At 51.0% G+C, this 21515-nt stretch overlaps 1 pseudogene; it reads right to left on the bottom strand.

Annotated features, from left to right (window-relative positions):
- LOC125944207 (testis-specific serine/threonine-protein kinase 3-like) overlaps window positions 1–21515 on the bottom strand; it is a 260227-nt pseudogene that overhangs the window by 94305 nt on the left and 144407 nt on the right.

Raw genomic sequence — 21515 nt, 5'->3', positions numbered from 1 at the left:
TAGAGGTTAACAAAGAAGCTCGAGAACAAGTTAAGGAGCGCACAAAGAGCGATGGAACGAAAAATGTTAGGCCTAACGTTAAGAGACAGGAAGAGAGCGGTGTGGATCAGAGAACAAACAGGGATAGCCGATATTCTAGTTGACATTAGGCGGAAAAAGTGGAGCTGGGCAGGCTATGTAATGCGTACGATGCATGGCCTGTGTAGAGTTACAGAATGGATACCAAGAGAAGGGAAGCGCAATCGAGGACGACAAAAAACTAGGTGGAGTGATGAAGTTAGGAAATTCGCAGGCTCATGTTGGAATCACCTAGCGCAAGACAGGGGTAATTGGAGTCCGCAGGGCGAGGCGCTCGTCCTGCAGTGGACATAAATATGAACTGATGATGATAATTATATTATTTCACCCCTTGGCCCACGTCCTCGCCCTACATAGGCTACTTGTACGTGCACCTAGTTGACAGGGCTCCCGAATGAAGTGATGGCAGCGTCTAGTATTGAAAATGCTATTGAGAGCCATATTTATTGAATAGTCTGTTATTCGTCTTTGAACATACGCTACTGCGTGCACTGATTTCTTTTTTTTTTCTTGCTCTAGATGTTGCTGTACTTTTTTAGCTTAACCGATGTTGTAATTGTTCATGTATTCTTTTGATATTTCTGAATATTTTTCCATTGTGCCCCTGCATTTTAACCTCCCTACCATAATGCCATACAGGCGATGTAGGTACACCGAATAAATAAATAAATGCAGCGCTACGTGACCATATGCAAGTTTTGGTACCAAGCTTGACGAAGTATATTCGCAGGCGCAATGCTATCACCGCAATGAAAAAGCTCAGTCGGGGAACGCGAGGTAAGGACAAGGCGCTCCTTGTGTCGTGTGGCACTTGCCCTGCGTACACTCCTCACCTTCGGGAAACGCACCATGCGGGTCATCTGGAGGCGCACCTGCCGGAGGAGGCCATTGCTCTCGTACGGCAGCAGTCCCGTCACCATGACGTAGAGGATGACGCCGAGCGACCACACGTCGGCCAGCTTGGGCAAGTAGCAGATTCCCTGCAGGATCTCGGGCGCCGCGTACGCCTCGCTGCCGCAAAATGTCTCGCTCAGCTCCTTCCGCTTGGTGTGCTCGTCGGCTGAAAGCAGCAGCGTGCCTCGGCCGTCATGCAGCACTCGATAAGTTTCCTGCCTAATTTCGTTGCAGCGTATGTATAAACAAAATGGGGTCACAGAAATCGCTGCAGTCTGCGCCACGCACTTGGAAACATTCTTACTAGGGGTGTGCGAACAATCAAAGTTTCGAATACGACTATAATACTACGCACTAACTATTCGTATTAGAAAATGAACTGTAGGGTATTTGCGAATACTAACTTACCAAATATTTCGCGACAACCGATGGTCAAGTCTGGCTGCTGTCCTTCGTCTGCTAAAAAAAGGTATCGCAAGTTATCAAAAGTGAGAGAACGAAAAACTTTTACCGCGAAGCTGCATATCGCTGGCGTTCCATCTATTTCTCGTGTTTGTGCGTCAGCAATAAAGAGTTGAGCGTGGGTGGATGGCGGAGATAGTGCAATACCGGGCCGATCCTTCGCGGAGCTGCAGCAGCTGGGCACTCCACCCTTAATAATAATAATAATAATAATAATAATAATAATAATAATAATAATAATAATAATAATAATAATAATAATAATAATAATAATAATAAATAACAACAAGTCAAATAAATTAATAAAGACCCGTTCTTCAATGTCTATGTTTATACTGGAATCGATCGTGAACAGCAAGCACATGGACTGACGAGCAGGAGGCATATTGCCACATACGCAAAGGAAATGTATGTACAACCATACACCTTTGACTCGCAAGATGACAATACCACCAACTGTGGGGATGTCTGTGCCGTACAAACGAAAGAGGGAATTGTGATATCCACTGTGTATATATATCTGCAGGCACACCCAGGTGTGACATCGAGAAGTTCATGACCACGCACTTTGCATGGGTTAGCTGTAATGACAATACCCCTGCGGTCATCGTTGGAGTCTTTAATGTGGACATTTCAAAATCAGACGACAAATGGTTCACTCATTTTCTGCTAGCAGAGTTTGGTTTGAAGTGCCCCATCAATATAAGCCACTCAAGTATTCAACAAGGTCGTGTATAGAGTTAACTTTGGCTAAGGATCTCTCCAAGGTTGCTATTTTTTTGAACAGTGCAGAAACAATTGTTTGACGCAAATTTGAATGCGGTTTCGCGGTGGGAGCCTACACGACAACCTGTGATTTTTGGTTGTAGTTTGCCATTTAGAGATTTTTTGCAGTCTAGTAAGCAGTTAAAATTTTTACGCTAAAACCTGTTAGGTTTACCTCGCAGCGGGCCCTTTTACAGGCAAGTCATTCAGCTGCTTTTGTCCCCAACTTTTTATTTGACGTTTTTGGAAAGCTAGTCATACAGCCACCGTTCATTCTTAGGAAGTTTGATTTTACCTAGGCTCCAACGTTGTAGACCGGCCATTCGTGTATTTTTAAAGTGATAATTAGTGCACTTGTGTTTCAAACTGAACTTTTGTTCCAGGTAGTGTGCAGTATTTTTTCCGCTAATCACTACAGGCGTGGTACTTATTCATACCTAAATAAATATTCATGATGTAAACTTGTACTTCTGTGTTCGACTATTCTATATTCGGTTCGATATCCGTTACTTATCACTCGTATTCGATTCGCATTCGGCAAAGTTGGTATTCGCTCACCTCCAATCCTTATTACCTTAAAGGGCCCCTAAACCACCTCAGATATTTTTAAGCATTTCAAGTAAACACGCGCATCGAGTTCAGAATGCCGTCACGATCAACGATGCCAAACGCTGCAGCGCTACGCGCCGCGGATGCGCCAAAAAATGCAGTCCTCCCCTCCTGGCCTTTCCGTTAACCCCAGAGGTCGTCGTGATGTTACCAGGGTGCATCTGCTGATGTTAACCGGGTCGACGATGTCGATTTGTCGAGCAAGAACCTACGACTTCTGGTTAGTCTGCTAGCAGGTACGCGCGCTCCCTGCTCTTCCTCGCCGTGTTGCTCGCCTGTGCGTGCTTGCGAATCGGTAATTACAGCTCGCAACGCAAGTGCCAAATCACGCACGTTCGAACAGAGTGGTGCTTAGCGGTCTTTCTAGACGTGCGCGCAAACAGGGTCCATAGCGGCACGCTTCGCATGAGCACGGGCCGCCACGGCAGCAACAGCGGGTAGCCGAGAAGCGCTCTGAGTCGCGGCGAAGGCCCGTCCACGTTACCGGCACGGTAACTCGCCGCACGCCGTTTGCCATTCGCGGGTCGCCGTTCGACAGCGGCTTTGCTCGCAAACGGTGAGATTTCCTTGGCGTACGTAGAGAGCATCCGACCAGGACGCGACTTTACAATTGCTAGTAGGTACAGCGGGGACTTCCGCTTAACACGTATTGTCATGGCACTTGTGGAGCTCCTAGGTGCCTAGGGACATAATCGCTTAGGGAATTTTGAGGCACTGGTCTCCGGTGAGCGTGGCTCTCTTATCTCCGGGACCGGGTGCAGCGACCTTGCCGAGCGCACCTGCTACGTGCGTAAGAAGCGAATCGTTTAGGGCGCGTTGAATGTCTGGCGGTATCTGGCCCAGGCCAGCTGCGCTTCATCCCGGTGCCGCGGCAAAAGCCGCAGTGCCGGGCGCCGACGCGAAGCGGCGGTCGTTGGGGTGTTGCGGAGTGCAGCGTAGCAACACCCCAAATAAAAGAATTCTGCTCCAGTAAGTAGACTGCTCCCTTCCTGATAGTGAGATTATATTGGGATCATCAAAACAGTGATGCGTTTATTTAGGAACACCATCGCGTCTCTCTCTCCGGCGCGAGGACAAGCGGGTACTCGCGCCTGCGAGAGAGAAACGATGGTATTACTAAATAAACGCATCACTGTTTTGATGATCCAAATATAATCTCATTATCAGGGAGGGAGCAGTCTACCTGACTGGAGCAGAAATCTTTTATTTGATCCGAACTCTTATTTTATTTGGTGCCAACGACCGCCGCTTCACGTCGGCACCCGGTACCACGGCTTGCGCCGCAGCACCGGGGTTCAAACGCGAGCAGTATCCGCTTGTTTACACCACCACAGTTGACCGAGATCAAAAGCCGTCATGCCACACAACCACTACTGCAAGGATTTCCGCCACTAGAACAAACACTACAATAATAAAGCGCGGCCAGCGCGGCCGGCGTGGCCCAGACACCGCCAGACATTAAAAGCGCCCAAAGCGATTCGCTCTCTACGACCGTAGGAGCTGCGCTCGGCAAGGTCGCTGCGCCCGGTCCCGGAGATAAGAGAAGCCACGCTCAGCGGAGACCAGTACCTCAAAAGTGCCTAAGCGATTATGTCCCTAGCATGGTGTAAAAAGGAAGGTGATCCGACGGCGGCGCGAGGCGCGGCCACTTAGTGTGACTCTACGCACGCCCCTGCGCAAGGGGCAGCCCATGTTCTGGGGGCCACTTTTTCGCTCGCTTTGCTGGCGCTTTTATGGGCACGCGCGGCAGAAGTGCTTTATTTCGATGAATATATGTCGTTCGCTTGCTTAAAACGACTCTACTTGGTTGGAGGAACGTCCCTTTAATTTTCTGCAGACATTCCGATTGACTCCGACGCGGCGAGCAGCAGTAAGCGCAGCTGGCCGTCTGCTCGAGCAGACGACGCGTCTCTCTCGTGTTCGAAATGAGGGTATTTTGACTGTAAGTGGCATGAAACCTTCTACCTGCTCAGGATTTGGCGTCTTTTTCTCAATAACGAAAAATTGCATATCTTTGGGTATTGGTGTTTATATGCTGACGGAGGTCGTAAATTATCCACTGTTGAGCCGCTTCTCCAAGGCCTCCTGAACACGTGCTGCCCCTAGCGGCGGCACTCACTTCCGGTCACACGAAGTGGCCGCTCTCTCGCCCCAGCGCGGGCGCGCCGTCGGAACACCTATCTTCTTACACCGTGGTCCCTAGGCACCTAGGAGCTCCACGATTGCCATGACAACACGTGTTAAGCGGAAGTCACGTGACCCGCAGTGCCACGCCCCCGCAGTTCCTACTAGCAATTGTAAAGTCGCCTCCTGGACCGAGTTTTTGCGGTTTGCCGCGTGCCACGGATAACTGGGCAGGAAACTGGTATCATGTGGACCCGCCGGACCGCTCGTTTCGTATACGCGTCCGGTGTTAACCGAAAACTCGTTTCGCACTATAGTCTGCACGCGTCAGCTCCCAGTCGGAGTTCGATAGGGGGGGGGGGGGAGGAGCATGGAGGAAAGAAAAATATAGGAGAGAGCATACCGCAACGAGATTGTCGCCGACTGTGGTGGCCCAACACGTGATCAAAACGCCAGAGCATGGATGATACCTCAGAGCACGCGGTCGGTTTTAGAACTCCCGGTTAAAATGTTTTTATTACCCATTCGAAACCATTTGAAACTCTTGAAATAAACAAAAAAATGTCGCAGTTTCGCCCGAAAGGCGAAGCATCAATTGCCATAGCAAATTAGTAGAGAGGTACTCGGAGTAGGTATAGTAGTTTTATCAGCTGCATAAACTTGGACACATTCGCTAACTGAAATAACAAGCGTGGTGTCAGTGAGCACAAGCAAACATGAATAGATCACAGTCAATGACCGCAGACAACGACTGTCAAAACGCTGGCAGCAAGCGCAGCCGCCGCAGCGAGCGAAGGTTCGAGCATTATATCGCTTCAACGGAAACGGAGTGGCTAATGCACAGCGCATATAAAGGTCAGAGCCGCGTGGAGATCGCTTTTAAGAGACGGTGCGGTCAACCGCCACAGCCGGGCACAGTACAAGCGCAGTTGTTGGCAGAGTAGAAGCAGCCCCCCCCCCTCCCTCCCGCGCCGCCTTCCCGCTTTCGCGCGGGAGATTGAGTGGCCAGTTCCCCTTGCGCCCAGTTGCAAGATCGCATTTGGTGCCGCAGCACAGCGTCGTCCCGCCTCCCTCCTTCCCATACCCCCACGGCCTTTCGCGCGACGGAAGCCACGTTTTCTTTCCGCCGTGCGTTTGCTCTCCGTGATAACGCGCGTCCCCCGCGCGCTTTCACTCGCGCATACGGCGCGCGGCGACGATTTTATCGCCCTTGGACTTTATACGGAACCTCACGGCGACGGCGACGCCGACGGCAGAAATCCGGTTGAAGTGTCCATATAATTGCTATCGCAATAAAATTACCGGTAATCAAACGTCTCATCAAATCTCGATTCTCCGTGATCTCGACGCACGAGGTCACGTGTTGGGCCACCACTATTGGCTACACGAAGCGTTCGCTTGCCAAGGCTGCCTGTGTGACGTAATGCTCCCCGCTATATTTTCCTATTTTCCTTCCTCCATGGGGAGGAGTCTATGCTGTCACGTGACTGCCGCAGCGGCGCGCCACCGGTTGGTGTGGCCGCCCTGCCACCGCGGCGTGTTGCCGCCGGCGGCGCACCGCGCGCGTTTTGCCTAGAGTTACTGTATATGCTACCAAAGGTAGCAGAGTTGCGCGTCGGATTTATAAACGCCTATCGTGTCTCCATTGGCCGAACGCCATCACGTGAGTTCCAAGCAACCGTACACTGAGGAGAAGCTGATGCTCCCGACAGTTTTTTTGTATTTCCCGACGCCGCCGCTGCAGCTAACTGGATTGTCGCAAGTTAACGCTAGCGAAGTTCAAAGCGAATCCGGTTGATCTTGGCGTTCGGTGTTACGTGCGATTCAGCTGCGGAACAACACAACGTGCGCAGCAAATCTCACAGGTGTTCCATCGCAGTTCCATCGGAAAGATAGAATAGAGTGGTTTAGCTCGTCCGGTAATCGGGTAAACGCAGGCGGACCGGGCTTTGGGGCGTGTTGGCGGAACCGTAAACGTGGGCGGCCTGTATGGTGCTACCACTTGGTGGCGCGGAGCTCAAACAGACAAATACAGCTAATATTGCAGTAACCAAGTGATTTTTACTTCGCTGCTGGTGCAAATTTTCGGCAGTGGCGTCATCGTGTTGCTGGCGAAAACTTACGCCAGCAGCGATGTGAAATACCCTTGGTTACTGCAACATACGATACTGCAACATGACGATATTCTAGTTGACATTAAGCGGAAGAAATGGAGCTGGGCAGGCCATGTAATGCGTAGGATGGATAACCGGTGGACCATTAGGGTTACAGAATGGATACCAAGAGAAGGGAAGCGCAGTCGAGGACGGCAGAAAGTCAGGTGGGATGATGAGGTTAGGAAATTCGCAGGCGCAAGTTGGAATACGCTAGCGCAAGACAGGGGTAATTGGAGATCGCAGGGAGAGGCCTTCGTCCTGCAGTGGACATAAATATAGGCTGATGGTGATGATGATGACGGCAACATTAGCTGTTTTTGTCTGTTTACGCTCTGCGCCACCAGGTGGTAGCACCATACAGGCCGCTCACGTTTACGGTTCCGCCAACACGCCCCAAAGCCCGGTCCGCCTGCGTTTACCGGATTACCAGACAAGCTAAACCTCTCTATTGACCGGGTGCTCTGCTCCCAACTGCACCAATCGCTCGGAAAGCGAAAAGTTCCGAGAAGGTGCACAGGTGAACGCACAAGTCCAAAAAACAACTAATAATTCTCGCGCTGTATCTCACGCCGCGCGTTAAAAATTACCAGCGCCTTTTTTCTTCTTCACTATTTTATATAGTGAGCTGTTCCCATGCGCTTTGTTTGCGATTAGACGGAAAAGCGGCCCACACGCGATGGAAAAGCGCCCACGGTCGACCGACGACACGGTAGGCATCTCGCCTGCAAAAACGGAATTCGGCTTCGCCACATAGTTTTGGTTGCTTGCAAGGCAAGGTGGCGGACCTACGCGCATCTCTGCTCCCGTAGGGAGCATATACAGTAACTCTAGTTTTGCCTAGGGTGCCTCGATGCCAGCGCCGCCGTCGGCATCGAGGCACCCTAGTTTCGCCGCTAATCTGTACGTGCCATTGGCCTGACGACGACGACATGAGACGCTGACAGCCCGAGCGCATAAGCTGCTTCGCACCTACAATATGTTCGGCCCTTACATCCCATGGAGATGGTTGACCTGCGAAGCTGAAAAGGGGCGGCCGCGGTGTTTATCTTCAGGTTTATCACGCGGGTATTTTAAAGTGTTTCTGAACTGTGTTGCGCAGATGTGTAACTTTACGCGCCCCTTTATGGCGAGCGATGAGGACATTGACACGTTTGGCGTTGGCGGCACGGCGGCAGCGGGCGGACTACCGGCGCTGTTCGCCGCGCCATTCTTCGTACGCAAGCTGCTCCTCGGGAGAACGTGGCTGTACGATTGCGATGTCGGAGAGAATGACGCGCGCGCGCACCGCTGCGAGAGAGGAACGACGTCACCAACCGCGCAGCCAATAGGTGACCCGTAAAACGAGCAATCGCTGGGAATTGTAAGGCGCACCGTCTGCTAGCAGCTTCCGGTTCGACGGACGACGGGGCGGCATGCCCGGCGGCCGTGTTTTTCTACGCGGTTTCAACTGTCAGTCGTGCGAAGCTTTCCGTTCGCTTTGTCGACCAACAATGTCGTACCATTCATGCAGCTGATTTCTAGGTTTCAGTTCACTCTGGGCGCGACGATGACGAGCCAAGAAAGGCAAGGACACGCTTTTACTCATAAACGAACTCTGTTTTTCGTTTCGGTAGCCTTTTGTGCTTCTGTCAGGTCTATAGCTCTACGACATTTGCTGTTGCTTTGACGCACCGTCACTGACTGCTCGCCTACGGGTCAGTCAGACGGATGAAAAAGCTATATTTATCCGATAATTTATCATGCGTATAGAAGCATTACTTATAAAATCGGGTACTGAGGCGATGGCTATAGCAGCTGGTAAATACTGCCCTGTGATCGTCACTCCAGTCGATACCGTCAGTAACGGCGCAGCTAGCGTAATTAGAAAATGAAGTTCTGAAAATGCTTGAAAACTGTGCGCGGTCAACGGCACTTTTTGGTCGAAACTCGAGGTTCATTTGAAGTGGTACGTAGTTAGAAGTTTTCGCTTTTTTGTCAACAAGATGCGGAAATGGCCGTATCGCCGACAGATTACGGCTGCGCATTATCTCTATCTGTGTTCAAGGAACTAAGGTGGGCTAGTTGGTTAAGAGTATTATGTATGTATCTCGCTGCATCCCGCTTAAGTTTGCGCCGTAAAAGCATGTTTCATAATACCTCTATACGTGCATGCGAGTACTGAAATAGTTATTGTTGCTTGAGTCAATGTTAGAGAAAAAATTATCTTGGGGAATCATTCCGTGTCGGCCCTTACACAGCTCATTGCCGCTTGATAATTAAGTGCCACTGGCATACGTTCATTTTCTTTTTGTTCACTGATGGTTCAGTTTTGAAAGTGGCAGCCATACCTCTGATGCTTGTGCATAGCTGACTCAGCAAGGGACGCTGCAAGGCAGTAGTTAAATGAGTTAGCGCTTGAATTTGAGCAGCCAACGGGTGAACCGCCGACCATGGTTTTGCTAGGCGCCTGCAACCGGGTAAGCTTGGAGTGTTTCAAAGCCGGACTGCAAGCGCAACAGTAGGCATCAACGGTGAAGTGATGGCGGCGGCTGCGCTTCCTCGAACCGGAAACAGCGAGCAGACGGCGCATCCCAGAATCCCTCGCTCTTTTACGGGTCACCTATTGACATTTTCACAAACCGACGTTTGAGTAGCGCCATTGCCCCACACGGGCGACGTCTAGCGTCAGAACATGCTATGCCACCATTTTGGACTGTGGGCCTTGCGAGAGCAGGCTGGCCGCACTTCAGTTGTGTGATCTTCGCCGAGCATTATTTCGATTGTTTTCTCCCGCTTCGCTTGTCTTGTGCTGCTTGACCTGTTATATGTGTAACGAAGAAGAAGTGCCGGTTAGCCAGGTGCATCTCCGGTGTATGAAATACGACGAAGTAGTGCCGGTCAGTCAGGCGCATCACCAGTGCTTTTACGCACGGGGCTTGTCCTGACGGCTCGCAGGGTTCTGACTGCCGCACCGAGTTCGACCTCTCAATCCTGTCAATAAACACCTTGACACATGTTTCAGGTGCTCGCGTGAGCGCTCAGCGTGAAGTGCAATGGCAATAGAAAGCCCAGCCACTCTACGACGTATGTGGCGTTTCGTCGGCGGTAGCGGCCGCAGTCGCGTCTGCTTCGTCGAGACTTGGCGTGCTAATCAGCGGTATTTTAAGTGCGAAACACTTTAGGGCCCGGGCTGTCGGCGTCCGTTGCGCGTGATGACGTCCGGGCTGTCGACGTCGGCATCCGTCGCGCGCTTAAGTGCGAAGCACTTTAGGGGCCCGAGCTGTGGGCGTCCGTCGCGCCTGATCACGTCCGGGCTGTATATAGCGCTACTCCAGCACCGGCGCATCACTGCTTCGCACTTTCCCAGGTTTCACGTTAGTGGAGCTGCATTTCTTACCCTGCTCTTTGCTGCTCTCGAATGTGATATATATTTTTTTATTGTTATTGCTGGGCACATGTGACTGTAGTCGTCTATTGAATCTGATCACCATCACGTTTCGCGGTTGAAGGTTACCTCATTTAGCGAAAGCAGGCGCGTACGTAGCTGTCCGCCAATGCGCTGGCGGCCAGCCGACGCGTGTCAGCGGTTGGTAGATATACGACGGTTAGTCCATACGCTTCCAACGCAACTCAACAGTTCAGTCATGCAAAATTTATTGAATCTGGTGCAGCGCAGGGTGCTTCTAACCAAATGTCAAAGCGGAAGCATAGCGCTCGAGCTGCGCGGTACCTGCGGCGAACTGATACAGCCCAGGTGCTAGATTTAGAAATTACCTTTATGTGCGGGCCGAGCAGGGAGCGTGTGAACACAGAGACAATGTTTTCGCGGACACAGGGGCTGCATACATGTTCCATACGGCACGATTTTTCCAGATCGTTGCGAAGTGTATTTACCGACTAGTTCTCTTGCAGAATGCTTCAATTTGTCTTATACCGGTGTCACCCGGCCACTTTTGATCGCGATCGAGCCCAATCTGGATCGAAATGTTCGACCACAATTGGCTCCGTTCCGCAGATTGAGCAAAGAAGCCAATCGCGCCCGAGAAATTTGATCCATATTGGGCTCGATCAGGATCGAAAGTGCACCGTCTGACCCCCGTATTATAGGCAGTGGAATGAACTCGTGTTTGAAAGAATAACAAATGTAGCCTCTGCCACTATATACGAGAAAATATTGCATCGAAGAGCTGACAATTCTCGCAACCTATTGGGAAATATGCCGAGAAGGGTTTGCCAAAAGGAATTATTTTACTGATGTGTGCATTGGTTCCCATTAGACTGAAATGCCAAGTCCTCAGGTGATGCACGAAACCGGTGAAGCGTCAACATATACCACATCGGCAGTAGCCTCGCGGAGTGCTGTGTTGCTAGTCCCCAAAATCGTTATTTTCCGCTGGTTGTTTGTGCACCCATGAAGTGCACAGTGCTGGCCTTTTGATGAGTATATATGTCATTATTCACGAGCGTAAGTCATTCGTGACAAAAATAAACGGAAACATGGAAGGAAAGCTCCCCAAGGCAAGCACCGAACACTGTCACCTTCGCCTTATTCTCCTCGTTTCTTGTGTGCGCGCTGCAGTTTCAAGATGAATAGCTACCAACTCGGCCAACTCTCAGTACTTTTACATACTCTCCACGCCAGACCGTCGGAAGCGCCCTCGTGAAAACGTCTATTGCGCGCCCTTTCTCCTTGCTTAATCACACTTGGCGCGTGTGCACTCCCCGCCGACGCTGCGAGGGTACAGTCTGTTTCACACTTAGGGGAAATCTCGGAGCGCATTGCATCGCGATGCGGCGAGCGCTGGAGTCGGGTGCCGGAAGCAGCTCGCGCAGGCGCAGACGGACGATGCGCGTTATCTTGAACCGCGTCAACTGCTACGGCGGTGCGCGCTGGCCGCATCGTCGGGAAGCCGGCCAAGGAAACTCGCGAGTTCACCAAATGGCCAGAGGGCGAAAAAATCGCTGCTAACAAAACAAGCATAGTACAGCCCCTCGAAAATATGCCTAAGTGAGTTCAGTAGCTCCAGCTAGAGGCGCCGTAATAAGCGCAATTTTAACCTACAAACTTCCTCCCGCGCTCATCAAAGCGTTTTTATTACTTGACATAAAGTACAAAATTATTATTCTTAATTAGAGATTGTACTGTTGAGTACCAACTGCTTCTTTTTTGCCATTATAAACGCAAAATAACGTTCATCATCACCGATCTCCCACGTGACCTCTGGCCTGGATTTAAAATTTTTACCGGTATTAGGGAGTTTTAGAATAGGGGCCCCAAACGTTTTGGGGCCCCAAAGAAATAGCGTCGACACCACTGCGCATGCGCGAGACGCTAACTGCGTTTGGGTTTTGCGTTGGGCACGCTATTTCACCGATTTAGCGGGAGCCCCAAAAGCAGCCCCAAAAGCTTTGCGTCAACAAACATGGCGGCACCCATCGAAGCGACGACTCTCCGATTACCAAACTCGGCTTGATTCTTGGTAACGCGTGAAGTTCGTAAGCTAGGAGAAGTGACTGCGATTATCGCTTTCTCTCAACTAACGTGTGTAATGAAGATTGATTCATTAGATGCCGCTGATTCCGAATTCGATTGTCGATTTCATTGCTCGTAGGCCTAACCTGGATTAGCTTGGCTGGTGAAGGCACGTCAAGTTGGTTACTCAAACTTAGGCGCAAGAAATCGCTTGCTGCTAATAGAATAACCTCTCAATTGTAATTAAACGCAAAACCACGAAAGTCAAAATTACTCTTCCTATCATAAAATGGTATAGTTTATTTTAATATTTATAATAGTTTTTCTTTGACACCGTAGTGGCGCTGCAAACGCAAGACGCTATTCGCAAACGCAAAGCCCATTCTAAAACTCTTCACTCTTGCATGCCCCAACGCTAACACCCGCAAAGCTCTTTGGGGCCCCAAACTTTTGGGGCCCCTATTCTAAAACTCTCTATTATTCACGAACACGGCAAGCACGGATTCATTGGTTCGTACACTTATGCTGGTTGCTTATTTTGTGCTAAAACCAGTTTATCGCGCTTCGACACCTCGCGTTATTTAACTTGGGGTGAAGTGACGGGTTTGCGAGAAATGTAAGCCCGAAAGCTAGGTTTCGGTCGTGAGCCATGCGGAACAAGTCTGCATCGAAAAGGGAGCCGGATTGTGCTGCGACTGAGGACGGCAATACCGGTAAGTCGTTTAACATCGCTGCTTCTTGAATCGTTATGTAATATTCGTCTCATTAACTTACAGGCGGAGACAAGTTAACGAACTAGATCCTGCATTACATATGGGCAGTCAGGACCCTCCGTTGCTGTTTCCGAAATGATGTTTAGTTGCGCGGCCATCGTTATGCAAACACAATGACGAAAAAAAGACAGCGATATCGGAACGCCCATCACATTTTTTATCTGGTTGTATCTGTGGCCGTAGGCGACTGAGTAGCCTTATCAATATATATATTGACACGTATACATGTTTATCTTTCGCCGATGGCCGCTTTCCACCGGCTTACAAATGTTAAACGTAATCGCTCGGCGCAGGACGCGCCTGTATCGGAAGTTTCTAGAACGTTATCGATGCTTCTTTCCGTTGCCTGTTTTCACCGACGCCTATGTTATCTGATTGTATGAGCGACGCGAATTGTCTAGAACTTTCTGGAAGACACGCGCGTACCAGGGATTATTCTGGAACCTTCGATGAGTCAGGTATAAAAGCCGACGCGTTTTGCCGCTGATCAGATTTTCGACGATCGCCGACTGTGTTCGCCGCTATCGTTGTGCTTTGAGTGTAGCTTGCTTTTGTGGGCACAGGTTCGCCCAATAAACAACCAGTTTCGTCATACACAGTTTTGTGACTGTTTTCTCTACCGTCACTACTACGTGACATCTGGTGGAGGTGCTAGTTCGTTCATGCACCGAACGCCCCCGCAAAGCCGCGACCCAAGCCCGAAACCGGAGAACGAGACCAACGTCGCCAAGGACCAGCGAGCTAGCCGTAGGCAGCAAGGACTTGTGCCGGAGTTCGGACTTCTTCCCGAAAAGACCACTGCAATCAAGGCCAAGTCAACGACCAAAATGGCAGCACCAGCGTCCCCCATCCTGCTGCAGCAACCTCGGGAGCCACCGACTTTTCGTGGATCATCGGCTGAAGACCCTGAAACCTGGCTGGAGACATACGAGAGGACCGCGACGTTCAACAAATGGAGCGACGACGACAAGCTGCGCCATGTGTATTTTTCATTAGATGATGCTGCTCGGACCTGGTTTGAGAACAGAGAGACCACCCTGGTGACGTGGGACCTATTTCGTGAGAACTTCATGAGGACTTTCACGAATGTCGTGCGAAAAGAAAGGGCCGAAGTTTTATTAGAAACCAGAGTGCAATTGCCGAACGAGAACATCGCAATCTTCACGGAGGAGATGACTCGCCTCTTCCGCCACGCCGACCCCGATATGTCAGAGGAAAAGAAAGTTCGGTTCTTGATGCGGGGCGTCAAAGAGCATCTATTCACTGGATTGATGCGCAACCCGCCCAAGACTGTGGCAGAATTTGTTTCCGAGGCCACAACCATCGAGAAGACCCTTGAAATGCGAGCCAGGCAATACAACCGCCGTGCACTGACAAACTACGCCGAAGCTCAAGCTCTAGGCGCCGACGACCTGCACGAGACGATCAGAGCGGTTGTACGGGAAGAACTACAGAAATTATTCCCAAGATCGCATCCTCAGGTGACTTCAATCGCTGACATAGTTAAAGAAGAGGTTCAGCGATCACTAGAAGTGCCAGAAGTTCCGGTATCGCCTCAACCACAGCCGCAAGCGATGACCTACGCCGCCGTCGCCCGTCGTCAAGGCCCCCCTCCGCGCTCGCGCCAGGGCCCCGTAACGCCGCAGTTCCGTCGTCCACCGCCGCCGCCGCCAGCACGCCCGCCCGTCGCCCAGCGCAGCTCCCAGCGGAAGACGGACATTTGGCGCGCCCCCGACCACCGCCCGCTCTGCTATCACTGCGGGGAAGCCGGCCATGTCTACCGCCGATGCCCATACCGCGAGATGGGCCTACGAGGGTTCGCCGTCAACGCGCCACGTCCACAGCTTGGCGAGCGACCACGTGACATCGCCGACTACCTTGCCGGAGCCCAGTGGCAACCACGACGGCCCTCACGCTCGCCGTCACCAGGCCGCTACATCTCGCCGCATCGCCGCCTGTATGCCGGCCCAACCCGGGGCCGATCTCCCAGCCCATACCCGGGAAACTAAAAGCAGCAACCGATGGAGGTGCGGTTGCTGTACGACGCAATGCCGAAGATCCTCCGCCGCCGCCGACGACGACGACGATTCGCGAATCATCACGACGAGATATCAGCACGCCGCCTAGCAACAGCCTTGACAACACATCGCCGCCGAACGAAGACCTTCCGACGCGACGTAGCAGCAGCAGAGCAAGCCGACGCAGCCGTGATCCGACGCCACGAATTAACCGCAACGCCAGACGCCGGTCTACCGATCTAGACGTGCTCATCGATGGTCATAACGTCACCGCTCTCGTCGACACTGGCGCCGACTATTCAGTTTTCAGTGGCGCGTTCGCCGCCAAGTTAAAGAAGGTGAAAACGGCCTGGCAAGGACCCGATATACGGACAGCGGGAGGTCACCTAATAACGCCGGCTGGAATCTGCACAGCGCGAGTCACGGTAAACAACCGCACTTACCCGGCGAGCTTCGTAATCCTGCAGCACTGCTCCAGGGACGTCATCCTAGGCATGGACTTTCTACACCAACATGGTGCAGTCATCGACTTAAGGTCCAAGTCGATAACGCTTTCAACACACAAAGCGATACCGCCGGATACATGCATCAGTTACCATGCCTTGAATGTGCTTGAAGAACAAGTCACCGTTCCGCCTCACTCCAGCGTAATGATTTCCGTCGGTACGGAAGTGCCTGCAGACATGGAGGGCGTCATCGAGGGCGATCATCACTTACTGCTGTACCGTGAAATTTGCGTCGCTAGAGGCATAGCTGAGCTACGTGCAGGGAAAGCAACGGTGATGCTCACGAACTTCAGCCCCGAATACAAGCACATTAACAAAGGCACCACGGTTGCCTACATCGACGAAATAGTACAAGCCAGCAGTGCTTTCGCCTTCACGGATTCCAGTGCACCCGCAACGACGACTATAATACCTGAAGCAACTTTCAACGTTAATCAGAACCTTCCCAGGCATAAGAAAGAACAACTAAAAGCTCTGCTCCTGCAATACAAGGATTGCTTCTCGTCGTCGTCAAAAGTTCGACAAACCCCTGTCGCCAAGCACCGAATCATAACCGACGAAAATGTCCGCCCACTGCGTCAGAGCCCGTACCGAGTTTCGGCACGCGAACGTGAGGCCATAAGGCAACAAGTCGACGAAATGCTACGCGACGACATCATCCAGCCGTCCAAGAGTCCGTGGGCGTCCCCCGTGGTGTTAGTGAAGAAGAAGGATGGAACCCTACGTTTCTGCGTCGATTATCGTCGCCTCAACAAGGTCACGAAGAAGGACGTATACCCCCTCCCACGGATTGACGACGCCTTGGATCGACTATACAACGCAAAGTATTTTTCGTCGATGGACCTCAAAACCGGCTACTGGCAAGTCGAAGTCGACGAGAGGGACCGGGAGAAGACGGCCTTTATAACACCAGACGGACTGTTCGAGTTCAAGGTCATGCCCTTTGGTCTTTGCTCGGCACCTGCGACTTTCCAACGCGTCATGGATACAGTACTGGCAGGCTTGAAGTGGCAGACTTGCCTCGTCTATTTGGACGACGTCGTTGTGTTTGCTTCAAGCTTCGAAGAACACCTGCGGCGCCTTGAAACAGTTCTTCAAGCAATCAAAACCTCCGGACTCACGTTAAAGCCAGAAAAGTGCCGCTTCGCATATGAGGAGCTCTTGTTTTTGGGCCACGTCATCAACAAGTCTGGAGTGCGCCCCGACCCTCAGAAAACTGCGGCCATCTCCAACTTTCCTCTGCCCGCTGACAAGAAGGCAGTGCGTAGATTTCTGGGACTGTGCGCCTATTACAGGCGCTTCGTCAAGGATTTTTCACGGATCGCAGAGCCACTGACGTATCTCACGAAGGCCGACGTCGAGTTCAAGTGGGAGACGCCGCAACTCGAAGCATTTGAAGAACTGAAGCGACGCCTGCAATCGCCGCCAATACTTGCGCATTTCGACGAAAACGCCGTTACCGAAGTCCACACCGACGCAAGCAGCGTAGGACTCGGCGCCGTGCTTGTGCAGAGGACTGATGGACTAGAAAGGGTTGTAAGTTACGCTAGCCGGTCGCTATCGAAGGCGGAAGCAAATTATTCCACAACAGAAAAGGAGTGCCTCGCCATCATCTGGGCTACATCAAAGTTTCGCCCCTACCTCTATGGCAGGCCCTTTAAAGTTGTGAGCGACCACCACGCCTTGTGTTGGCTAGCTAACTTGAAGGATCCTTCAGGTCGCCTCGCACGATGGAGTCTGAGACTTCAAGAATTCGACATCACCGTCGTTTACAAGTCCGGGCGAAAGCACTCTGACGCCGACTGCTTGTCTCGCGCCCCCGTCGAACCGCCGCCACAGGACGACCAGGATGACGACACTTTCTTGGGACCAATCAGTGCCGACGAATTCGCCGAACAACAGCGAGCCGACCCGGAACTAAGGAGCCTTGTAGACTACCTGGAAGGCAAGACCGTCATTGTGCCGAAGGTGTTCAGGCGAGGATTGGCGTCGTTTTTCTTGCAAAACGACATTCTCCTAAAGAAGAACTTCTCGCCTCTCCGAGCCAACTACCTCCTCGTGGTACCCTCAGCATTGCGTCCAGAGGTTCTGCAAGCTCTCCATGACGACCCAACGGCTGGACATCTCGGTTTTTCACGCACTCTCGCGAGGATACAAGAAAAATACTACTGGCCTCGCCTCTCTGCCGACGTCGCCCATTACGTAAGGACATGCCGAGACTGTCAGCGACGCAAAACACCGCCGACAAGGCCAGCCGGACTTCTACAGCCAATCGAGCCACCTCGCCGACCGTTCCAGCAGATCGGGATGGACTTACTGGGGCCTTTTCCGACGTCGACGTCCGGAAATAAATGGATCGTCGTCGCTACGGACTACCTCACCCGCTACGCCGAAACAAAAGCCTTGCCCAAAGGCAGTGCCGCCGAGGTAGCCCGATTCTTCGTTGAGAACATTCTCCTGCGTCATGGTGCTCCAGAAGTCCTCATCACCGACAGAGGCACGGCCTTTACGGCAGACCTAACTCAAGCCATCCTGAGATACAGCCAGACAAGCCATCGCCGGACCACCGCCTACCACCCGCAGACGAATGGTCTCACCGAGCGCCTAAATAAGACCATCGCCGACATGCTGGCAATGTACGTCGACGTCGAACACAAGACGTGGGATGCCATCCTTCCGTACGTGACCTTCGCATACAACACGGCCGTGCAAGAAACGACGCACATGGCGCCGTTCAACCTGGTCTACGGAAGGAACCCGGCAACGACGCTTGACGCCATGCTACCAGACGTCGCTGACGAAGAAAATCTCGACGTTGCCACTTATTTGCAGCGTGCCGAAGAAGGTCGACAGCTCGCCCGCCTGCGCATCAAGAACCAGCAGAGGACCGACAGCCGACACTACAATCTACGACGACGCTACGTCGAGTACCAGCCCGGCGACCGTGTTTGGGTCTGGACTCCGATACGCCGACGAGGACTTAGCGAGAAACTGTTGCCGTCGCTATTTCGGACCATATAAGATAATCCGACGTATTGGCGCACTGGACTATGAGGTCGTGCCGGACGGCATTTCGCAATCACAGCGGCGCCGGGCACGACCTGAAGTCATCCACGTGTTGCGTCTTAAGCCTTTCTACGCCCGCTGACGAGCTTATAGGTACTTTGTTACTTTATTTTCTTTCTTTATTACGCGTCATTTTGTTTTCGCTTTCGCGTTTGTTTGTAGCATCGGGACGATGCTTTTTAAGGGGAGGGTATTGACACGTATACATGTTTATCTTTCGCCGATGGCCGCTTTCCACCGGCTTACAAATGTTAAACGTAATCGCTCGGCGCAGGACGCGCCTGTATCGGAAGTTTCTAGAACGTTATCGATGCTTCTTTCCGTTGCCTGTTTTCACCGACGCCTATGTTATCTGATTGTATGAGCGACGCGAATTGTCTAGAACTTTCTGGAAGACACGCGCGTACCAGGGATTATTCTGGAACCTTCGATGAGTCAGGTATAAAAGCCGACGCGTTTTGCCGCTGATCAGATTTTCGACGATCGCCGACTGTGTTCGCCGCTATCGTTGTGCTTTGAGTGTAGCTTGCTTTTGTGGGCACAGGTTCGCCCAATAAACAACCAGTTTCGTCATACACAGTTTTGTGACTGTTTTCTCTACCGTCACTACTACGTGACAATATATATATATATATATATATATATATATATATATATATATATTCGATTCCGCCGGCAACTGCTTTCGTCCACAAAGCCGGATAACCCTTTGGTAAATTGAAGTGAAAGTACTGAATTTCAAGTATTAAACGCAAGATCATTTCCCCATATTTCGTACTTGTTGGTTGCAAGTGTTCTTTCTGTTCCGTTTGATTTACCTTGGGGCATTTATTTGTGGTGCATCGCGTTCGTGCAGAAAAGGAATGCAGCAGGAATGCAGCTTCATGTTTGTCCTGCATTTGCTTGTGGAACCAGCAGCGTGATAACTTCTGGTGTATAAATGAGAGCACAAATGCTCTCATTTGTGATCGTAATAATACTTAAGCTGTTGACACGCATTGTAGTTAGGCAGGAAGCAATATTCATTTAATTAACATGTTGCTTAAGCACCGTAGAACAAAGTGTACAGTTCCATGTGTTCTGCAGTCTAAAACCATTACAATATAAATGTCACACCTTCTTGCATTTCATATTGCAAAATTGTGCTTTTTCAATTTCTGATGCAATCAAAATTTCTGTTCCAGACATGCAGTAAAGAGCATGGCACCAGTGAAAATCAGCACTCCATATACACCAAAGACAAGCTACTTCCTGCTACAACAAGGCCATTGTGTGGACTTTGGCTGTTACTACAACACCGAGTTCGGAAATAAATATGCTTGATATATACTGTATTGGCTCACTAGTCTTGAGATACATGTCATTTGTTTGTAGCAGATGATATGAATGCCTTTCCACATTTACGGTTCAGCATAATTGGTTCAAACATAAAAGAAAGCCCTACATGAGTTTGGCTAATCTGTGTTACTGTGTTACTGTGTTACTGTGTGATCTGTGTTACTGTGTTACTAATCTGTGTTACTGTGTTACATGAGTTTGGCATCTCATGTGTTACTGTTCTGCCCCAACAGAATCTGCACCAAGCACACCATGGTCCTCATCACAGGAGCCCCCATCTACCCTGACAGGAAGGGGCTGGAGCCGAATTTACAAGGATTTTACACCACAAACAAAGAAGCGGATGCAGAAGTATTTGGATGAGATATCCAGTCTACGGAGGACTTTGTCAAGACTGAAAAGAGCCTCAGCCATCATTCCACCAGCGCGGATATTGGCCGAGTCATCCAGGTACCTCAACAAAGACTTTCTAGAAATTCTTCATGTTGAGATGCACCTGCAACCATTCAACAAGCACGGACGACGCTGGCCAAAAGAGTTCCATCAGTTTGCCCTTCCTTAATCAGCTTCCTGGTCATGTCAAATTCCATTTATGCCGAGTATACATTTTTTTCTATAAATGCAAGCTTTTTCATTCCCCACTCTTGCTAGGGATAATTCTTCCTCATCCAAACATGAAGGTCGCAATGAAACATGAAGATCGCAATGATAGTTGCTCATGTTCAACGGCGACTGTCGGTGCAAACAGGTGGGACACTGTCCAATCTGCTTGCACTGCTTGTTGTCGCTCGTTACCAGACCGCCATGTGCGACGACGAAAGTGAGCCGTTTACGAGCTCGCGTTAATGATTCCAGCGCATCTCGACATGCAATTTTTATTTCTGCTCTTGTACGAGAAGGTGCACTGCTTGTCTTCTGCCAATAAAGTCGCACGTTCCGTTCACTCACTTGTGGCTTGTTTTTATGGGCGTCAGTAGAGGCTCTTTGGTCTCCTGGCAATTAGAACGCGAAAACTACGCGGCAGCCAAGGCAATGAGGCGGCCGCAACGCCATCCGGGCGAGCGCGGCGCGTACCAGCATACGCGACCGGTAAAAAGCGGCCATATTGAATTTTGCTAAAAAAAAACTACATTTCCGCTTCCTGTTTGAGCAGCGCCATCTGTCTTATGCCTAAGTAAGTTCCATGCGCTGCCGCTTCTTATTTTCGTACCACTGTGGAAGCTACAGTTTCCCTTCTCTAAAGTTGGTTCTTTATTCTATGGGGAAGCGTGTTA

Source organism: Dermacentor silvarum, chromosome 3 (genome assembly GCF_013339745.2).
Source record: "Dermacentor silvarum isolate Dsil-2018 chromosome 3, BIME_Dsil_1.4, whole genome shotgun sequence".
NCBI classification, from domain to species: Eukaryota; Metazoa; Arthropoda; class Arachnida; order Ixodida; family Ixodidae; genus Dermacentor; species Dermacentor silvarum.
Note: the sequence above shows the minus strand (reverse complement) of the source record. Positions and strands in the feature narration are given on the sequence as shown.